The following is a 24,726-nucleotide window of genomic DNA, read 5'->3' on the forward strand; positions in this document are numbered from 1 at the left end:
ATGTTTGAACTTTCTATCACTTTTGGTTCCGGTAATTCTGTCGACCATATTTGTGATATTCAGGCGTCAAATGACATCTTGGAGCATGTTGGAGATAAAAAGAAAATGTGCCCAAAACGTGATATTATGACGTTATACGCCGTTTTGAGCCATGTTTGAACTTTCTATCACTTTCGGTTCCGATAATTCTGTTGACCATATTTGTGATATTCAGGCGCCAAATGACATCTTGGAGCATGTTGGAGATAAAAAACAAAATGTACCCAAAACGTGATATTTTGACGTTATACGCCCTTTTGAGCCATGTTTGAACTTTCTATCACTTTTGGTTCCGGTAATTCTGTCGACCATATTTGTGATATTCAGGCGTCAAATGACATCTTGGAGCATGTTGGAGATAAAAAACAAAATGTGCCTAAAACGTGATATTATGACGTTATACGCCGTTCTGAGACATGTTTGAACTTTCTATCACTTTTCGTTCCGGTAATTCTGTCGACCATATATTTGATATTCAGGCGTCAAGTGACATCTAGGAGCATGTTGGAGATAAAAAACAAAATGTGCCCAAAACGTGATATTATGACGTTATACGCCGTTCTGAGCCATGTTTGAACTTTCTATCACTTTCGGTTCCGATAATTCTGTTGACCATATTTGTGATATTCAGGCGTCAAATGACATCTTGGAGCATGTTGGAGATAAAAGACAAAATGTGCCCAAAACGTGATATTATGACGTTATACGCCCTTTTGAGCCATGTTTGAACTTTCTATCACTTTTGGTTCCGGTAATTCTGTTGACCATATATTTGATATTCAGGCGCCAAATGACACCTTGGAGCATGTTGGAGATAAAAAACAAAATGTGCCCAAAACGTGATATTATGACGTTATACGCCGTTTTGAGCCATGTTTGAACTTTCTATCACTTTCGGTTCCGATAATTCTGTTGACCATATTTGTGATATTCAGGCGCCAAATGACATGTTGGAGCATGTTGGAGATAAAAAACAAAATGTGCCCAAAACGTGATATTATGACGTTATACGCCGTTCTGAGCCATGTTTGAACTTTCTATCACTTTTGGTTCCGGTAATTCTGTTGACCATACTTGTGATATTCAGGCGTCAAATGACATCTTGGAGCATGTTGGAGATAAAAAACAAAATGTGCCCAAAACGTGATATTATGACGTTATACGCCGTTCTGAGCCATGTTTGAACTTTCTATCACTTTTGGTTCCGATAATTCTGCTGACCATATTTGTGATATTCAGACGCCAAATGACATCTTGGAGCAAGTTGGAGATAAAAAACAAAATGTGCCCAAAACGTGATATTATGACGTTATACGCCGTTCTGAGACATGTTTGAACTTTCTATCACTTTTCGTTCCGGTAATTCTGTCGACCATATATTTGATATTCAGATGCCAAATGTCACATTGGAGCATGTTGGAGATAAAAAACAAAATGTGCCCAAAACGTGATATCATGACGTTATACGCCGTTTTGAGCCATGCTTGAACTCTCTATCACTTTTGGTTCCGATAGTTCTGCTGACCATATTTGTGATATTCAGACGCCAAATGACATCTTGGAGCATGTTGGAGATAAAAAACAAAATGTGCCCAAAACGTGATATTATGACGTTATACGACGTTCTGAGCCATGTTTGAACTTTCTATCACTTTTGGTTCCTATAATTCTGCTGACCATATTTGTGATATTCAGGCGCCAAATGACATCTTGGAGCATGTTGGAGATAAAAAACAAAATGTGCCCAAAACGTGATATTATGACGTTATACGACGTTCTGAGCCATGTTTGAACTTTCTATCACTTTTGGTTCCGATAATTCTGCTGACCATATTTGTGATATTCAGACGCCAAATGACATCTTGGAGCAAGTTGGAGATAAAAAACAAAATGTGCCCAAAACGTGATATTATGACGTTATACGCCGTTCTGAGCCATGTTTGAACTTTCTATCACTTTCGGTTCCGATAATTCTGTTGACCATATTTGTGATATTCAGGCGTAAAATGATATCTTGGAGCATGTTGGAGATAAAAAACAAAATGTGCCCAAAACGTGATATTATGACGTTATACGCCCTTTCGAGCCATGTTTGAACTCTCTATCACTTTCGGTTCCGATAATTCTGTTGACCATATTTGTGATATTCAGGCGCCAAATGACATGTTGGAGCATGTTGGAGATAAAAAACAAAATGTGCCCAAAACGTGATATTATGACGTTATACGTCGTTCTGAGCCATGTTTGAACTCTCTATCACTTTCGGTTCCGATAATTCTGTTGACCATATTTGTGATATTCAGGCGCCAAATGACATCTTGGAGCATGTTGGAGATAAAAAACAAAATGTGCCCAAAACGTGATATTATGACGTTATACGCCGTTCTGAGCCATGTTTGAACTTTCTATCACTTTTGGTTCCGGTAATTCTGTTGACCATATTTGTGATATTCAGGCGCCAAATGACATCTTGGAGCATGTTGGAGATAAAAAACAAAATGTGCCCAAAACGTGATATTATGACGTTATACGCCGTTCTGAGCCATGTTTGAACTTTCTAACACTTTTGGTTCCGATAATTCTGTTGACCATATTTGTGATATTCAGGCGTCAAATGACAACTTGGAGCATGTTGGAGATAAAAAACAAAATGTGCCCAAAACGTGATATTATGACGTTATACGCCCTTTTGAGCCATGTTTGAACTTTCTATCACTTTTGGTTCCGGTAATTCTGTCGACCATATTTGTGATATTCAGGCGTCAAATGACATCTTGGAGCATGTTGGAGATAAAAAGAAAATGTGCCCAAAACGTGATATTATGACGTTATACGCCGTTTTGAGCCATGTTTGAACTTTCTATCACTTTCGGTTCCGATAATTCTGTTGACCATATTTGTGATATTCAGGCGCCAAATGACATCTTGGAGCATGTTGGAGATAAAAAACAAAATGTACCCAAAACGTGATATTTTGACGTTATACGCCCTTTTGAGCCATGTTTGAACTTTCTATCACTTTTGGTTCCGGTAATTCTGTCGACCATATTTGTGATATTCAGGCGTCAAATGACATCTTGGAGCATGTTGGAGATAAAAAACAAAATGTGCCTAAAACGTGATATTATGACGTTATACGCCGTTCTGAGACATGTTTGAACTTTCTATCACTTTTCGTTCCGGTAATTCTGTCGACCATATATTTGATATTCAGGCGTCAAGTGACATCTAGGAGCATGTTGGAGATAAAAAACAAAATGTGCCCAAAACGTGATATTATGACGTTATACGCCGTTCTGAGCCATGTTTGAACTTTCTATCACTTTCGGTTCCGATAATTCTGTTGACCATATTTGTGATATTCAGGCGTCAAATGACATCTTGGAGCATGTTGGAGATAAAAGACAAAATGTGCCCAAAACGTGATATTATGACGTTATACGCCCTTTTGAGCCATGTTTGAACTTTCTATCACTTTTGGTTCCGGTAATTCTGTCGACCATATTTGTGATATTCAGGCGTCAAATGACATCTTGGAGCATGTTGGAGATAAAAAACAAAATGTGCCCAAAACGTGATATTATGACGTTATACGGCCTTTTGAGCCATGTTTGAACTTTCTATCACTTTCGGTTCCGATAATTCTGTTGACCATATTTGTGATATTCAGGCGCCAAACGACATCTTGGAGCATGTTCGAGATAAAAAACAAAATGTGCCCAAAACGTGTTATTATGACGTTATACGCCGTTTTGAGCCATGTTTGAACTTTCTATCACTTTTGGTTCCGATAATTCTGCTGACCATATTTGTGATATTCAGACGCCAAATGACATCTTGGAGCAAGTTGGAGATAAAAAACAAAATGTGCCCAAAACGTGATATTATGACGTTATACGCCGTTCTGAGACATGTTTGAACTTTCTATCACTTTTCGTTCCGGTAATTCTGTCGACCATATATTTGATATTCAGGCGTCAAATGACATCTAGGAGCATGTTGGAGATAAAAAACAAAATGTGCCCAAAACGTGATATTATGACGTTATACGCCGTTCTGAGCCATGTTTGAACTTTCTATCACTTTTGGTTCCGATAATTCTGCTGACCATATTTGTGATATTCAGACGCCAAATGACATCTTGGAGCAAGTTGGAGATAAAAAACAAAATGTGCCCAAAACGTGATATTATGACGTTATACGCCTTTCTGAGCCATGTTTGAACTTTCTATCACTTTCGGTTCCGATAATTCTGTTGACCATATTTGTGATATTCAGGCGTCAAATGACATCTTGGAGCATGTTGGAGATAAAAAACAAAATGTGCCCAAAACGTGATATTATGACGTTATACGCCCTTTTGAGCCATGTTTGAACTTTCTATCACTTTTGGTTCCGGTAATTCTGTCGACCATATTTGTGATATTCAGGCGTCAAATGACATCTTGGAGCATGTTGGAGATAAAAAACAAAATGTGCCCAAAACGTGATATTATGACGTTATACGACGTTCTGAGCCATGTTTGAACTTTCTATCACTTTTGGTTCCGATAATTCTGCTGACCATATTTGTGATATTCAGGCGCCAAATGACATCTTGGAGCAAGTTGGAGATAAAAAACAAAATGTGCCCAAAACGTGATATTATGACGTTATACGCCGTTTTGAGCCATGTTTGAACTTTCTATCACTTTCGGTTCCGATAATTCTGTTGACCATATTTGTGATATTCAGGCGCCAAATGACATCTTGGAGCATGTTGGAGATAAAAAACAAAATGTACCCAAAACGTGATATTTTGACGTTATACGCCCTTTTGAGCCATGTTTGAACTTTCTATCACTTTTGGTTCCGGTAATTCTGTCGACCATATTTGTGATATTCAGGCGTCAAATGACATCTTGGAGCATGTTGGAGATAAAAAACAAAATGTGCCTAAAACGTGATATTATGACGTTATACGCCGTTCTGAGACATGTTTGAACTTTCTATCACTTTTCGTTCCGGTAATTCTGTCGACCATATATTTGATATTCAGGCGTCAAGTGACATCTAGGAGCATGTTGGAGATAAAAAACAAAATGTGCCCAAAACGTGATATTATGACGTTATACGCCGTTCTGAGCCATGTTTGAACTTTCTATCACTTTTGGTTCCGATAATTCTGCTGACCATATTTGTGATATTCAGACGCCAAATGACATCTTGGAGCAAGTTGGAGATAAAAAACAAAATGTGCCCAAAACGTGATATTATGACGTTATACGCCGTTCTGAGCCATGTTTGAACTTTCTATCACTTTCGGTTCCGATAATTCTGTTGACCATATTTGTGATATTCAGGCGTCAAATGACATCTTGGAGCATGTTGGAGATAAAAGACAAAATGTGCCCAAAACGTGATATTATGACGTTATACGCCCTTTTGAGCCATGTTTGAACTTTCTATCACTTTTGGTTCCGGTAATTCTGTCGACCATATTTGTGATATTCAGGCGTCAAATGACATCTTGGAGCATGTTGGAGATAAAAAACAAAATGTGCCCAAAACGTGATATTATGACGTTATACGGCCTTTTGAGCCATGTTTGAACTTTCTATCACTTTCGGTTCCGATAATTCTGTTGACCATATTTGTGATATTCAGGCGCCAAACGACATCTTGGAGCATGTTCGAGATAAAAAACAAAATGTGCCCAAAACGTGTTATTATGACGTTATACGCCGTTTTGAGCCATGTTTGAACTTTCTATCACTTTTGGTTCCGATAATTCTGCTGACCATATTTGTGATATTCAGACGCCAAATGACATCTTGGAGCAAGTTGGAGATAAAAAACAAAATGTGCCCAAAACGTGATATTATGACGTTATACGCCGTTCTGAGACATGTTTGAACTTTCTATCACTTTTCGTTCCGGTAATTCTGTCGACCATATATTTGATATTCAGGCGTCAAATGACATCTAGGAGCATGTTGGAGATAAAAAACAAAATGTGCCCAAAACGTGATATTATGACGTTATACGCCGTTCTGAGCCATGTTTGAACTTTCTATCACTTTTGGTTCCGATAATTCTGCTGACCATATTTGTGATATTCAGACGCCAAATGACATCTTGGAGCAAGTTGGAGATAAAAAACAAAATGTGCCCAAAACGTGATATTATGACGTTATACGCCTTTCTGAGCCATGTTTGAACTTTCTATCACTTTCGGTTCCGATAATTCTGTTGACCATATTTGTGATATTCAGGCGTCAAATGACATCTTGGAGCATGTTGGAGATAAAAAACAAAATGTGCCCAAAACGTGATATTATGACGTTATACGCCCTTTTGAGCCATGTTTGAACTTTCTATCACTTTTGGTTCCGGTAATTCTGTCGACCATATTTGTGATATTCAGGCGTCAAATGACATCTTGGAGCATGTTGGAGATAAAAAACAAAATGTGCCCAAAACGTGATATTATGACGTTATACGACGTTCTGAGCCATGTTTGAACTTTCTATCACTTTTGGTTCCGATAATTCTGCTGACCATATTTGTGATATTCAGGCGCCAAATGACATCTTGGAGCAAGTTGGAGATAAAAAACAAAATGTGCCCAAAACGTGATATTATGACGTTATACGCCGTTCTGAGCCATGTTTGAACTTTCTATCACTTTCGGTTCCGATAATTCTGTTGACCATATTTGTGATATTCAGGCGTCAAATGACATCTTGGAGCATGTTGGAGATAAAAAACAAAATGTGCCCAAAACGTGATATTATGACGTTATACGACGTTCTGAGCCATGTTTGAACTTTCTATCACTTTCGGTTCCGATAATTCTGTTGACCATATTTGTGATATTCAGGCGCCAAATGACATCTTGGAGCATGTTGGAGATAAAAAACAAAATGTGCCCAAAACGTGATATTATGACGTTATACGCCGTTCTGAGCCATGTTTGAACTTTCTATCACTTATGGTTCCGGTAATTCTGTTGACCATATTTGTGATATTCAGGCGCCAAATGACATCTTGGAGCATGTTGGAGATAAAAAACAAAATGTGCCCAAAATGTGATATTATGACGTTACACGCCGTTCTGAGCCATGTTTGAACTTTCTATCACTTTCGGTTCCGATAATTTTGTTGACCATATTTGTGATATTCAGGCGTCAAATGACATCTTGGACCATGTTGGAGATAAAAAACAAAATGTGCCCAAAACGTGATATTATGACGTTATACGCCGTTCTGAGACATGTTTGAACTTTCTACCACTTTTCGTTCCGGTAATTCTGTCGACCATATATTTGATATTCAGATGCCAAATGTCACATTGGAGCATGTTGGAGATAAAAAACAAAATGTGCCCAAAACGTGATATTATGACGTTATACGCCGTTCTGAGCCATGTTTGAACTTTCTATCACTTTTGGTTCCGATAATTCTGTTGACCATATTTGTGATATTCAGGCGTCAAATGACAACTTGGAGCATGTTGGAGATAAAAAACAAAATGTGCCCAAAACGTGATATTATGACGTTATACGCCCTTTTGAGCCATGTTTGAACTTTCTATCACTTTTGGTTCCGGTAATTCTGTCGACCATATTTGTGATATTCAGGCGTCAAATGACATCTTGGAGCATGTTGGAGATAAAAAGAAAATGTGCCCAAAACGTGATACTATGACGTTATACGCCGTTTTGAGCCATGTTTGAACTTTCTATCACTTTCGGTTCCGATAATTCTGTTGACCATATTTGTGATATTCAGGCGCCAAATGACATCTTGGAGCATGTTGGAGATAAAAAACAAAATGTACCCAAAACGTGATATTATGACGTTATACGCCCTTTTGAGCCATGTTTGAACTTTCTATCACTTTTGGTTCCGGTAATTCTGTCGACCATATTTGTGATATTCAGGCGTCAAATGACATCTTGGAGCATGTTGGAGATAAAAAACAAAATGTGCCCAAAACGTGATATTATGACGTTATACGCCGTTCTGAGACATGTTTGAACTTTCTATCACTTTTGGTTCCGGTAATTCTGTTGACCATACTTGTGATATTCAGGCGTCAAATGACATCTTGGAGCATGTTGGAAATAAAAAACAAAATGTGCCCAAAACGTGATATTATGACGTTATACGCCGTTCTGAGCCATGTTTGAACTTTCTATCACTTTTGGTTCCGATAATTCTGCTGACCATATTTGTGATATTCAGACGCCAAATGACATCTTGGAGCAAGTTGGAGATAAAAAACAAAATGTGCCCAAAACGTGATATTATGACGTTATACGCCGTTCTGAGACATGTTTGAACTTTCTATCACTTTTCGTTCCGGTAATTCTGTCGACCATATATTTGATATTCAGATGCCAAATGTCACATTGGAGCATGTTGGAGATAAAAAACAAAATGTGCCCAAAACGTGATATTATGACGTTATACGGCCTTTTGAGCCATGTTTGAACTTTCTATCACTTTCGGTTCCGATAATTCTGTTGACCATATTTGTGATATTCAGGCGCCAAACGACATCTTGGAGCATGTTCGAGATAAAAAACAAAATGTGCCCAAAACGTGTTATTATGACGTTATACGCCGTTTTGAGCCATGTTTGAACTTTCTATCACTTTTGGTTCCGATAATTCTGCTGACCATATTTGTGATATTCAGACGCCAAATGACATCTTGGAGCAAGTTGGAGATAAAAAACAAAATGTGCCCAAAACGTGATATTATGACGTTATACGCCGTTCTGAGACATGTTTGAACTTTCTATCACTTTTCGTTCCGGTAATTCTGTCGACCATATATTTGATATTCAGGCGTCAAATGACATCTAGGAGCATGTTGGAGATAAAAAACAAAATGTGCCCAAAACGTGATATTATGACGTTATACGCCGTTCTGAGCCATGTTTGAACTTTCTATCACTTTTGGTTCCGATAATTCTGCTGACCATATTTGTGATATTCAGACGCCAAATGACATCTTGGAGCAAGTTGGAGATAAAAAACAAAATGTGCCCAAAACGTGATATTATGACGTTATACGCCTTTCTGAGCCATGTTTGAACTTTCTATCACTTTCGGTTCCGATAATTCTGTTGACCATATTTGTGATATTCAGGCGTCAAATGACATCTTGGAGCATGTTGGAGATAAAAAACAAAATGTGCCCAAAACGTGATATTATGACGTTATACGCCCTTTTGAGCCATGTTTGAACTTTCTATCACTTTTGGTTCCGGTAATTCTGTCGACCATATTTGTGATATTCAGGCGTCAAATGACATCTTGGAGCATGTTGGAGATAAAAAACAAAATGTGCCCAAAACGTGATATTATGACGTTATACGACGTTCTGAGCCATGTTTGAACTTTCTATCACTTTTGGTTCCGATAATTCTGCTGACCATATTTGTGATATTCAGGCGCCAAATGACATCTTGGAGCAAGTTGGAGATAAAAAACAAAATGTGCCCAAAACGTGATATTATGACGTTATACGCCGTTTTGAGCCATGTTTGAACTTTCTATCACTTTCGGTTCCGATAATTCTGTTGACCATATTTGTGATATTCAGGCGCCAAATGACATCTTGGAGCATGTTGGAGATAAAAAACAAAATGTACCCAAAACGTGATATTTTGACGTTATACGCCCTTTTGAGCCATGTTTGAACTTTCTATCACTTTTGGTTCCGGTAATTCTGTCGACCATATTTGTGATATTCAGGCGTCAAATGACATCTTGGAGCATGTTGGAGATAAAAAACAAAATGTGCCCAAAACGTGATATTATGACGTTATACGGCCTTTTGAGCCATGTTTGAACTTTCTATCACTTTCGGTTCCGATAATTCTGTTGACCATATTTGTGATATTCAGGCGCCAAACGACATCTTGGAGCATGTTCGAGATAAAAAACAAAATGTGCCCAAAACGTGTTATTATGACGTTATACGCCGTTTTGAGCCATGTTTGAACTTTCTATCACTTTTGGTTCCGATAATTCTGCTGACCATATTTGTGATATTCAGACGCCAAATGACATCTTGGAGCAAGTTGGAGATAAAAAACAAAATGTGCCCAAAACGTGATATTATGACGTTATACGCCGTTCTGAGACATGTTTGAACTTTCTATCACTTTTCGTTCCGGTAATTCTGTCGACCATATATTTGATATTCAGGCGTCAAATGACATCTAGGAGCATGTTGGAGATAAAAAACAAAATGTGCCCAAAATGTGATATTATGACGTTACACGCCGTTCTGAGCCATGTTTGAACTTTCTATCACTTTCGGTTCCGATAATTTTGTTGACCATATTTGTGATATTCAGGCGTCAAATGACATCTTGGACCATGTTGGAGATAAAAAACAAAATGTGCCCAAAACGTGATATTATGACGTTATACGCCGTTCTGAGACATGTTTGAACTTTCTACCACTTTTCGTTCCGGTAATTCTGTCGACCATATATTTGATATTCAGATGCCAAATGTCACATTGGAGCATGTTGGAGATAAAAAACAAAATGTGCCCAAAACGTGATATTATGACGTTATACGCCGTTCTGAGCCATGTTTGAACTTTCTATCACTTTTGGTTCCGATAATTCTGTTGACCATATTTGTGATATTCAGGCGTCAAATGACAACTTGGAGCATGTTGGAGATAAAAAACAAAATGTGCCCAAAACGTGATATTATGACGTTATACGCCCTTTTGAGCCATGTTTGAACTTTCTATCACTTTTGGTTCCGGTAATTCTGTCGACCATATTTGTGATATTCAGGCGTCAAATGACATCTTGGAGCATGTTGGAGATAAAAAGAAAATGTGCCCAAAACGTGATACTATGACGTTATACGCCGTTTTGAGCCATGTTTGAACTTTCTATCACTTTCGGTTCCGATAATTCTGTTGACCATATTTGTGATATTCAGGCGCCAAATGACATCTTGGAGCATGTTGGAGATAAAAAACAAAATGTACCCAAAACGTGATATTATGACGTTATACGCCCTTTTGAGCCATGTTTGAACTTTCTATCACTTTTGGTTCCGGTAATTCTGTCGACCATATTTGTGATATTCAGGCGTCAAATGACATCTTGGAGCATGTTGGAGATAAAAAACAAAATGTGCCCAAAACGTGATATTATGACGTTATACGCCGTTCTGAGACATGTTTGAACTTTCTATCACTTTTGGTTCCGGTAATTCTGTTGACCATACTTGTGATATTCAGGCGTCAAATGACATCTTGGAGCATGTTGGAAATAAAAAACAAAATGTGCCCAAAACGTGATATTATGACGTTATACGCCGTTCTGAGCCATGTTTGAACTTTCTATCACTTTTGGTTCCGATAATTCTGCTGACCATATTTGTGATATTCAGACGCCAAATGACATCTTGGAGCAAGTTGGAGATAAAAAACAAAATGTGCCCAAAACGTGATATTATGACGTTATACGCCGTTCTGAGACATGTTTGAACTTTCTATCACTTTTCGTTCCGGTAATTCTGTCGACCATATATTTGATATTCAGATGCCAAATGTCACATTGGAGCATGTTGGAGATAAAAAACAAAATGTGCCCAAAACGTGATATCATGACCTTATACGCCGTTTTGAGCCATGCTTGAACTCTCTATCACTTTTGGTTCCGATAGTTCTGCTGACCATATTTGTGATATTCAGACGCCAAATGACATCTTGGAGCATGTTGGAGATAAAAAACAAAATGTGCCCAAAACATGATATTATGACGTTATACGACGTTCTGAGCCATGTTTGAACTTTCTATCACTTTTGGTTCCTATAATTCTGCTGACCATATTTGTGATATTCAGGCGCCAAATGACATCTTGGAGCATGTTGGAGATAAAAAACAAAATGTGCCCAAAACGTGATATTATGACGTTATACGACGTTCTGAGCCATGTTTGAACTTTCTATCACTTTTGGTTCCGATAATTCTGCTGACCATATTTGTGATATTCAGACGCCAAATGACATCTTGGAGCAAGTTGGAGATAAAAAACAAAATGTGCCCAAAACGTGATATTATGACGTTATACGCCGTTCTGAGACATGTTTGAACTTTCTATCACTTTCGGTTCCGATAATTCTGTTGACCATATTTGTGATATTCAGGCGTAAAATGACATCTTGGAGCATGTTGGAGATAAAAAACAAAATGTGCCCAAAACGTGATATTATGACGTTATACGCCCTTTCGAGCCATGTTTGAACTCTCTATCACTTTCGGTTCCGATAATTCTGTTGACCATATTTGTGATATTCAGGCGCCAAATGACATGTTGGAGCATGTTGGAGATAAAAAACAAAATGTGCCCAAAACGTGATATTATGACGTTATACGTCGTTCTGAGCCATGTTTGAACTCTCTATCACTTTCGGTTCCGATAATTCTGTTGACCATATTTGTGATATTCAGGCGTCAAATGACATCTTGGAGCATGTTGGAGATAAAAAACAAAATGTGCCCAAAACGTGATATTATGACGTTATACGACGTTCTGAGCCATGTTTGAACTTTCTATCACTTTCGGTTCCGATAATTCTGTTGACCATATTTGTGATATTCAGGCGCCAAATGACATCTTGGAGCATGTTGGAGATAAAAAACAAAATGTGCCCAAAACGTGATATTATGACGTTATACGCCGTTCTGAGCCATGTTTGAACTTTCTATCACTTTTGGTTCCGGTAATTCTGTTGACCATATTTGTGATATTCAGGCGCCAAATGACATCTTGGAGCATGTTGGAGATAAAAAACAAAATGTGCCCAAAACGTGATATTATGACGTTATACGCCGTTCTGAGCCATGTTTGAACTTTCTATCACTATTGGTTCCGATAATTCTGTTGACCATATTTGTGATATTCAGGCGTCAAATGACAACTTGGAGCAAGTTGGAGATAAAAAACAAAATGTGCCCAAAACGTGATATTATGACGTTATACGCCCTTTTGAGCCATGTTTGAACTTTCTATCACTTTTGGTTCCGGTAATTCTGTCGACCATATTTGTGATATTCAGGCGTCAAATGACATCTTGGAGCATGTTGGAGATAAAAAGAAAATGTGCCCAAAACGTGATATTATGACGTTATACGCCGTTTTGAGCCATGTTTGAACTTTCTATCACTTTTGGTTCCGGTAATTCTGTTGACCATATTTGTGATATTCAGGCGTCAAATGACATCTTGGAGCATGTTGGAGATAAAAAACAAAATGTGCCCAAAACGTGATATTATGACGTTATACGACGTTCTGAGCCATGTTTGAACTTTCTATCACTTTTGGTTCCGATAATTCTGCTGACCATATTTGTGATATTCAGGCGCCAAATGACATCTTGGAGCAAGTTGGAGATAAAAAACAAAATGTGCCCAAAACGTGATATTATGACGTTATACGCCGTTCTGAGCCATGTTTGAACTTTCTATCACTTTCGGTTCCGATAATTCTGTTGACCATATTTGTGATATTCAGGCGTCAAATGACATCTTGGAGCATGTTGGAGATAAAAAACAAAATGTGCCCAAAACGTGATATTATGACGTTATACGCCGTTTTGAGCCATGTTTGAACTCTCTATCACTTTTGGTTCCGATAGTTCTGCTGACCATATTTGTGATATTCAGACGCCAAATGACATCTTGGAGCATGTTGGAGATAAAAAACAAAATGTGCCCAAAACGTGATATTATGACGTTATACGACGTTCTGAGCCATGTTTGAACTTTCTATCACTTTTGGTTCCTATAATTCTGCTGACCATATTTGTGATATTCAGGCGCCAAATGACATCTTGGAGCATGTTGGAGATAAAAAACAAAATGTGCCCAAAACGTGATATTATGACGTTATACGACGTTCTGAGCCATGTTTGAACTTTCTATCACTTTTGGTTCCGGTAATTCTCTTGGCCATACTTGTGATATTCAGGCGTCAAATGACATCTAGGAGCATGTTGGAGATAAAAAACAAAATGTGCCCAAAACGTGATATTATGACGTTATACGCCGTTCTGAGCCATGTTTGAACTTTCTATCACTTTTGGTTCCGATAATTCTGTTGACCATATTTGTGATATTCAGGCGCCAAACGACATCTTGGAGCATGTTGGAGATAAAAAACAAAATGTGCCCAAAACGTGATATTATGACGTTATACGCCGTTCTGAGCCATGTTTGAACTTTCTATCACTTTTGGTTCCGGTAATTCTGTTGGCCATACTTTTGATATTCAGGCGTAAAATGACATCTAGGAGCATGTTGGAGATAAAAAACAAAATGTGCCCAAAACGTGATATTATGACGTTATACGACGTTCTGAGCCATGTTTGAACTTTCTATCACTTTTGGTTCCGATAATTCTGCTGACCATATTTGTGATATTCAGACGCCAAATGACATCTTGGAGCAAGTTGGAGATAAAAAACAAAATGTGCCCAAAACGTGATATTATGACGTTATACGCCGTTCTGAGCCATGTTTGAACTTTCTATCACTTTCGGTTCCGATAATTCTGTTGACCATATTTGTGGTATTCAGGCGTCAAATGACATCTTGGAGCATGTTGGAGATAAAAAACAAAATGTGCCCAAAACGTGATATTATAACGTTATACGCCCTTTTGAGCCATGTTTGAACTTTCTATCACTTTTGGTTCCGGTAATTCTGTCGACCATATTTGTGATATTCAGGCGTCAAATGACATCTTGGAGCATGTTGGAGATAAAAAACAAAATGTGCCCAAAACGTGATATTATGACGTTATACGACGTTCTGAGCCATGTTTGAACTTTCTATCACTTTTGGTTCCGATAATTCTGCTGACCATATTTGTGATATTCAGGCGCCAAATGACATCTTGGAGCATGTTGGAGATAAAAAACAAAATGTGCCCAAAACGTGATATTATGACGTTATACGGCCTTTTGAGCCATGTTTGAACTTTCTATCACTTTTGGTTCCGGTAATTCTGTCGACCATATTTGTGATATTCAGGCGTCAAATGACATCTTGGAGCATGTTGGAGATAAAAAACAAAATGTGCCCAAAACGTGATATTATGACGTTATACGACGTTCTGAGCCATGTTTGAACTTTTTATCACTTTTGGTTCCGATAATTCTGCTGACCATATTTGTGATATTCAGACGCCAAATGACATCTTGGAGCAAGTTGGAGATAAAAAACAAAATGTGCCCAAAACGTGATATTATGACGTTATACGCCGTTCTGAGACATGTTTGAACTTTCTATCACTTTTCGTTCCGGTAATTCTGTCGACCATATATTTGATATTCAGATGCCAAATGTCACATTGGAGCATGTTGGAGATAAAAAACAAAATGTGCCCAAAACGTGATATTATGACGTTATACGCCGTTTTGAGCCATGCTTGAACTCTCTATCACTTTTGGTTCCGATAGTTCTGCTGACCATATTTGTGATATTCAGACGCCAAATGACATCTTGGAGCAAGTTGGAGATAAAAAACAAAATGTGCCCAAAACGTGATATTATGACGTTATACGACGTTCTGAGCCATGTTTGAACTTTCTATCACTTTTGGTTCCGATAATTCTGCTGACCATATTTGTGATATTCAGGCGCCAAATGACATCTTGGAGCATGTTGGAGATAAAAAACAAAATGTGCCCAAAACGTGATATTATGACGTTATACGCCGTTCTGAGACATGTTTGAACTTTCTATCACTTTTCGTTCCGGTAATTCTGTCGACCATATATTTGATATTAAGATGCCAAATGTCACATTGGAGCATGTTGGAGATAAAAAACAAAATGTGCCCAAAACGTGATATTATGACGTTATACGCCGTTTTGAGCCATGCTTGAACTCTCTATCACTTTTGGTTCCGATAGTTCTGCTGACCATATTTGTGATATTCAGACGCCAAATGACATCTTGGAGCAAGTTGGAGATAAAAAACAAAACGTGCCCAAAACGTGATATTATGACGTTATACGCCGTTCTGAGACATGTTTGAACTTTCTATCACTTTTGGTTCCGATAATTCTGCTGACCATATTTGTGATATTCAGGCGCCAAATGACATCTTGGAGCATGTTGGAGATAAAAAACAAAATGTGCCCAAAACGTGATATTATGACGTTATATGACGTTCTGAGCCATGTTTGAACTTTCTATCACTTTTGGTTCCGGTAATTCTCTTGGCCATACTTGTGATATTCAGGCGTCAAATGACATCTAGGAGCATGTTGGAGAGAAAAAACAAAATGTGCCCAAAATGTGATATTATGACGTTATACGCCGTTCTGAGCCATGTTTGAACTTTCTATCACTTTTGGTTCCGATAATTCTGTTGACCATATTTGTGATATTCAGGCGCCAAACGACATCTTGGAGCATGTTGGAGATAAAAAACAAAATGTGCCCAAAACGTGATATTATGACGTTATACGCCGTTCTGAGCCATGTTTGAACTTTCTATCACTTTTGGTTCCGGTAATTCTGTTGGCCATACTTTTGATATTCAGGCGTCAAATGACATCTAGGAGCATGTTGGAGATAAAAAACAAAATGTGCCCAAAACGTGATATTATGACGTTATACGACGTTCTGAGCCATGTTTGAACTTTCTATCACTTTTGGTTCCGATAATTCTGCTGACCATATTTGTGATATTCAGACGCCAAATGACATCTTGGAGCAAGTTGGAGATAAAAAACAAAATGTGCCCAAAACGTGATATTATGACGTTATACGCCGTTCTGAGCCATGTTTGAACTTTCTATCACTTTCGGTTCCGATAATTCTGTTGACCATATTTGTGATATTCAGGCGTCAAATGACATCTTGGAGCATGTTGGAGATAAAAAACAAAATGTGCCCAAAACGTGATATTATAACGTTATACGCCCTTTTGAGCCATGTTTGAACTTTCTATCACTTTTGGTTCCGGTAATTCTGTCGACCATATTTGTGATATTCAGGCGTCAAATGACATCTTGGAGCATGTTGGAGATAAAAAACAAAATGTGCCCAAAACGTGATATTATGACGTTATACGACGTTCTGAGCCATGTTTGAACTTTTTATCACTTTTGGTTCCAATAATTCTGCTGACCATATTTGTGATATTCAGACGCCAAATGACATCTTGGAGCAAGTTGGAGATAAAAAACAAAATGTGCCCAAAACGTGATATTATGACGTTATACGCCGTTCTGAGACATGTTTGAACTTTCTATCACTTTTCGTTCCGGTAATTCTGTCGACCATATATTTGATATTCAGATGCCAAATGTCACATTGGAGCATGTTGGAGATAAAAAACAAAATGTGCCCAAAACGTGATATTATGACGTTATACGCCGTTTTGAGCCATGCTTGAACTCTCTATCACTTTTGGTTCCGATAGTTCTGCTGACCATATTTGTGATATTCAGACGCCAAATGACATCTTGGAGCAAGTTGGAGATAAAAAACAAAATGTGCCCAAAACGTGATATTATGACGTTATACGACGTTCTGAGCCATGTTTGAACTTTCTATCACTTTTGGTTCCGATAATTCTGCTGACCATATTTGTGATATTCAGGCGCCAAATGACATCTTGGAGCATGTTGGAGATAAAAAACAAAATGTGCCCAAAACGTGATATTATGACGTTATACGCCGTTCTGAGACATGTTTGAACTTTCTATCACTTTTCGTTCCGGTAATTCTGTCGACCATATATTTGATATTCAGATGCCAAATGTCACATTGGAGCATGTTGGAGATAAAAAACAAAATGTGCCCAAAACGTGATATTATGACGTTATACGCCGTTTTGAGCCATGCTTGAACTCTCTATCACTTTTGGTTCCGATAGTTCTGCTGACCATATTTGTGATATTCAGACGCCAAATGACATCTTGGAGCAAGTTGGAGATAAAAAACAAAATGTGCCCAAAACGTGATATTATGACGTATACGCCGTTTTGAGCCATGTTTGAACTCTGTATCACTTTTGGTTTCGATAATTCTGCTGACCATATTTGTGATATTCAGACGCCAAATGACATCTTGGAGCAAGTTGGAGATAAAAAACAAAACGTGCCCAAAACGTGATATTATGACGTTATACGCCGTTCTGAGACATGTTTGAACTTTCTATCACTTTTGGTTCCGGTAATTCTCTTGGCCATACTTGTGATATTCAGGCGTCAAATGACATCTAGGAGCATGTTGGAGATAAAAAACAAAATGTGCCCAAAACGTGATATTATGACGTTATACGCCCTTTTGAGCTATGTTTGAACTTTCTATCACTTTTGGTTCCGGTAATTCTGTCGACCATACTTGTGATATTCAGGCGTCAAATGACATCTTGGAGCATGTTGGAGATAAAAAACAAAATGTGCCCAAAACGTGATATTATGACGTTATACACCGTTCTGAGACATGTTTGAACTTTCTATCACTTTTCGTTCCGGTAATTCTGTCGACCATATATTTGATATTCAGGCGCCAAATGACATCTTGGAGCATGTTGGAGATAAAAAACAAAATGTGCCCAAAACGTGATATTATGACGTTATACGACGTTCTGAGCCATGTTTGAACTTTCTATCACTTTTGGTTCCGATAATTCTGCTGACCATGTTTGTGATATTCAGGCGCCAAATGACATCTTGGAGCATGTTGGAGATAAAAAACAAAATGTGCCCAAAACGTGATATTATGACGTTATACGCCCTTTTGAGCCATGTTTGAACTTTCTATCACTTTTGGTTCCGGTAATTCTGTCGACCATATTTGTGATATTCAGGCGTCAAATGACATCTTGGAGCATGTTGGAGATAAAAAACAAAATGTGCCCAAAACGTGATATTATGACGTTATACGCCGTTCTGAGCCATGTTTGAACTTTCTATCACTTTTGGTTCCGGTAATTCTGTTGGCCATACTTTTGATATTCAGGCGTCAAATGACATCTAGGAGCATGTTGGAGATAAAAAACAAAATGTGCCCAAAACGTGATATTATGACGTTATACGCCGTTCTGAGCCATGTTTGAACTTTCTATCACTTTTGGTTCCGATAATTCTGTTGACCATATTTGTGATATTCAGGCGCCAAACGACATCTTGGAGCATGTTCGAGATAAAAAACAAAATGTGCCCAAAACGTGTTATTATGACGTTATACGCCGTTTTGAGCCATGTTTGAACTTTCTATCACTTTTGGTTCCGATAGTTCTGCTGACCATATTTGTGATATTCAGACGCCAAATGACATCTTGGAGCAAGTTGGAGATAAAAAACAAAATGTGCCCAAAACGTGATATTATGACGTTATACGCCGTTTTGAGCCATGTTTGAACTCTGTATCACTTTTGGTTTCGATAATTCTGCTGACCATATTTGTGATATTCAGACGCCAAATGACATCTTGGAGCATGTTGGAGATAAAAAACAAAATGTGCCCAAAACGTGATATTATGACGTTATACGCCGTTCTGAGCCATGTTTGAACTTTCTATCACTTTTGGTTCCGGTAATTCTGTTGGCCATACTTTTGATATTCAGGCGTCAAATGACATCTAGGAGCATGTTGGAGATAAAAAACAAAATGTGCCCAAAACGTGATATTATGACGTTATACGCCGTTCTGAGCCATGTTTGAACTTTCTATCACTTTTGGTTCCGATAATTCTGTTGACCATATTTGTGATATTCAGGCGCCAAACGACATCTTGGAGCATGTTCGAGATAAAAAACAAAATGTGCCCAAAACGTGTTATTATGACGTTATACGCCGTTTTGAGCCATGTTTGAACTTTCTATCACTTTTGGTTCCGATAATTCTGCTGACCATATTTGTGATATTCAGACGCCAAATGACATCTTGGAGCAAGTTGGAGATAAAAAACAAAATGTGCCCAAAACGTGATATTATGACGTTATACGCCGTTCTGAGCCATGTTTGAACTTTCTATCACTTTCGGTTCCGATAATTCTGTTGACCATATTTGTGATATTCAGGCGTCAAATGACATCTTGGAGCATGTTGGAGATAAAAAACAAAATGTGCCCAAAACGTGATATTATGACGTTATACGACGTTCTGAGCCATGTTTGAACTTTCTATCACTTTTGGTTCCGGTAATTCTGTCGACCATATTTGTGATATTCAGGCGTCAAATGACATCTTGGAGCATGTTGGAGATAAAAAACAAAATGTGCCCAAAACGTGATATTATGACGTTATACGGCCTTTTGAGCCATGTTTGAACTTTCTATCACTTTTGGTTCCGGTAATTCTGTCGACCATATTTGTGATATTCAGGCGTCAAATGACATCTTGGAGCATGTTGGAGATAAAAAACAAAATGTGCCCAAAACGTGATATTATGACGTTATACGACCTTTTGAGCCATGTTTGAACTTTCTATCACTTTTGGTTCCGGTAATTCTGTCGACCATATTTGTGATATTCAGGCGTCAAATGACATCTTGGAGCATATTGGAGATAAAAAACAAAATGTGCCCAAAACGTGATATTATGACGTTATACGACGTTCTGAGCCATGTTGAACTTTCTATCACTTTTGGTTCCGATAATTCTGCTGACCATATTTGTGATATTCAGACGCCAAATGACATCTTGGAGCAAGTTGGAGATAAAAAACAAAATGTGCCCAAAACGTGATATTATGACGTTATACGCCGTTCTGAGACATGTTTGAACTTTCTATCACTTTTCGTTCCGGTAATTCTGTCGACCATATATTTGATATTCAGATGCCAAATGTCACATTGGAGCATGTTGGAGATAAAAAACAAAATGTGCCCAAAACGTGATATTATGACGTTATACGCCGTTTTGAGCCATGCTTGAACTCTCTATCACTTTTGGTTCCGATAGTTCTGCTGACCATATTTGTGATATTCAGACGCCAAATGACATCTTGGAGCAAGTTGGAGATAAAAAACAAAATGTGCCCAAAACGTGATATTATGACGTTATACGCCGTTTTGAGCCATGTTTGAACTCTGTATCACTTTTGGTTTCGATAATTCTGCTGACCATATTTGTGATATTCAGACGCCAAATGACATCTTGGAGCAAGTTGGAGATAAAAAACAAAACGTGCCCAAAACGTGATATTATGACGTTATACGCCATTCTGAGACATGTTTGAACTTTCTATCACTTTTGGTTCCGGTAATTCTGTCGACCATATTTGTGATATTCAGAGGCCAAATGACATCTTGGAGCAAGTTGGAGATAAAAAACAAAACGTGCCCAAAACGTGATATTATGACGTTATACGACGTTCTGAGCCATGTTTGAACTTTCTATCACTTTTTGTTCCGATAATTCTGCTGACCATATTTGTGATATTCAGGCACCAAATGACATCTTGGAGCATGTTGGAGATGAAAAACAAAATGTGCCCAAAACGTGATATTATGACGTTATACGCCGTTCTGAGCCATGTTTGAACTTTCTATCACTTTTGGTTCCGGTAATTCTCTTGGCCATACTTGTGATATTCAGGCGTCAAATGACATCTAGGAGCATGTTGGAGATAAAAAACAAAATGTGCCCAAAACGTGATATTATGACGTTATACGCCCTTTTGAGCTATGTTTGAACTTTCTATCACTTTTGGTTCCGGTAATTCTGTCGACCATATTTGTGATATTCAGGCGTCAAATGACATCTTGGAGCATGTTGGAGATAAAAAACAAAATGTGCCCAAAACGTGATATTATGACGTTATACGCCGTTCTGAAACATGTTTGAACTTTCTATCACTTTTCGTTCCGGTAATTCTGTCGACCATATATTTGATATTCAGGCGCCAAATGACATCTTGGAGCATGTTGGAGATAAAAAACAAAATGTGCCCAAAACGTGATATTATGACGTTATACGACGTTCTGAGCCATGTTTGAACTTTCTATCACTTTTGGTTCCGATAATTCTGCTGACCATGTTTGTGATATTCAGGCGCCAAATGACATCTTGGAGCATGTTGGAGATAAAAAACAAAATGTGCCCAAAACGTGATATTATGACGTTATACGCCGTTTTGAGCCATGTTTGAACTTTCTATCACTTTTGGTTCCGATAATTCTGCTGACCATATTTGTGATATTCAGACGCCAAATGACATCTTGGAGCAAGTTGGAGATAAAAAACAAAATGAGCCCAAAACGTGATATTATGACGTTATACGCCGTTCTGAGACATGCTTGAACTTTCTATCACTTTTCGTTCCGGTAATTCTGTCGACCATATATTTGATATTCAGGCGCCAAATGACATCTTGGAGCATGTTGGAGATAAAAAACAAAATGTGCCCAAAACGTGATATTATGACGTTATACGCCCTTTTGAGCCATGTTTGAACTTTCTATCACTTTTGGTTCCGGTAATTCTGTCGACCATATTTGTGATATTCAGGCGTCAAATGACATCTTGGAGCATGTTGGAGATAAAAAACAAAATGTGCCCAAAACGTGATATTATGACGTTATACGCCGTTTTGAGCCATGTTTGAACTCTCTATCACTTTTGGTTCCGGTAATTCTGTCGACCATATTTGTGATATTCAGGCGCCAAATGACATCTTGGAGCATGTTGGAGATAAAAAACAAAATGTACCCAAAACGTGATATTATGACGTTATACGCCCTTTTGAGCCATGTTTAAACTTTCTATCACTTTTGGTTCCGGAAATTCTGTCGACCATATTTGTGATATTCAGGCGTCAAATGACATCTTGGAGCATGTTGGAGATAAAAAACAAAATGTGCCCAAAACGTGATATTATGACGTTATACGACGTTCTGAGCCATGTTTGAACTTTCTATCACTTTTGGTTCCGGTAATTCTGTCGACCATATATTTGATATTCAGATGCCAAATGTCACATTGGAGCATGTTGAAGATAAAAACAAAATGTGCCCAAAACGTGATATTATGACGTTATACGCCCTTTTGAGCCATGTTTGAACTTTCTATCACTTTTCGTTCCGGTAATTCTGTCGACCATATATTTAATATTCAGGCGCCAAATGACATCTTGGAGCATGTTGGAGATAAAAAACAAAATGTGCCCAAAACGTGATATTATGACGTTATACGCCGTTCTGAGACATGTTTGAACTTTCTATCACTTTTGGTTCCGGTAATTCTGTCGACCATATTTGTGATATTCAGGCGTCAAATGACATCTTGGAGCATGTAGGAGATAAAAAACAAAATGTGCCCAAAACGTGATATTATGACGTTATACGCCGTTTTGAGCCATGTTTGAACTCTCTATCACTTTTGGTTCCGGTAATTCTGTCGACCATATTTGTGATATTCAGGCGTCAAATGACATCTTGGAGCATGTTGGAGATAAAAAACAAAATGTGCCGAAAACGTGATATTATGACGTTATACGCCGTTTTGAGCCATGTTTGAACTTTCTATCACTTTTGGTTCCGATAATTCTGCTGACCATATTTGTGATATTCAGACGCCAAATGACATCTTGGAGCAAGTTGGAGATAAAAAACAAAATGTGCCCAAAACGTGATATTATGACGTTATACGCCGTTCTGAGACATGTTTGAACTTTCTATCACTTTTCGTTCCGGTAATTCTGTCGACCATATATTTGATATTCAGATGCCAAATGTCACATTGGAGCATGTTGGAGATAAAAAACAAAATGTGCCCAAAACGTGATATTATGACGTTATACGACGTTCTGAGCCATGTTTGAACTTTCTATCACTTTTGGTTCGGATAATTCTGCTGACCATATTTGTGATATTCAGGCGCCAAATGACATCTTGCAGCATGTTGGAGATAAAAAACAAAATGTGCCCAAAACGTGATATTATGACGTTATACGACGTTCTGAACCATGTTTGAACTTTCTATCACTTTTGGTTCCGATAATTCTGCTGACCATATTTGTGATATTCAGGCGCCAAATGACATCTTGGAGCATGTTGGAGATAAAAAACAAAATGTGCCCAAAACGTGATATTATGACGTTATACGCCGTTTTGAGCCATGTTTGAACTTTCTATCACTTTTGGTTCCGGTAATTCTGTTGACCATACTTGTGATATTCAGGCGTCAAATGACATCTAGGAGCATGTTGGAGATAAAAAACAAAATGTACCCAAAACGTGATATTATGACGTTATACGCCGTTCTGAGACATGCTTGAACTTTCTATCACTTTTCGTTCCGGTAATTCTGTCGACCATATATTTGATATTCAGGCGCCAAATGACATCTTGGAGCATGTTGGAGATAAAAAACAAAATGTGCCCAAAACGTGATATTATGACGTTATACGCCCTTTTGAGCCATGTTTGAACTTTCTATCACTTTTGGTTCCGGTAATTCTGTCGACCATATTTGTGATATTCAGGCGTCAAATGACATCTTGGAGCATGTTGGAGATAAAAAACAAAATGTGCCCAAAACGTGATATTATGACGTTATACGCCGTTTTGAGCCATGTTTGAACTCTCTATCACTTTTGGTTCCGGTAATTCTGTCGACCATATTTGTGATATTCAGGCGCCAAATGACATCTTGGAGCATGTTGGAGATAAAAAACAAAATGT

The sequence above is a fragment of the Onthophagus taurus genome, chromosome 8, assembly GCF_036711975.1.
Source record: "Onthophagus taurus isolate NC chromosome 8, IU_Otau_3.0, whole genome shotgun sequence".
NCBI classification, from domain to species: domain Eukaryota; kingdom Metazoa; phylum Arthropoda; class Insecta; order Coleoptera; family Scarabaeidae; genus Onthophagus; species Onthophagus taurus.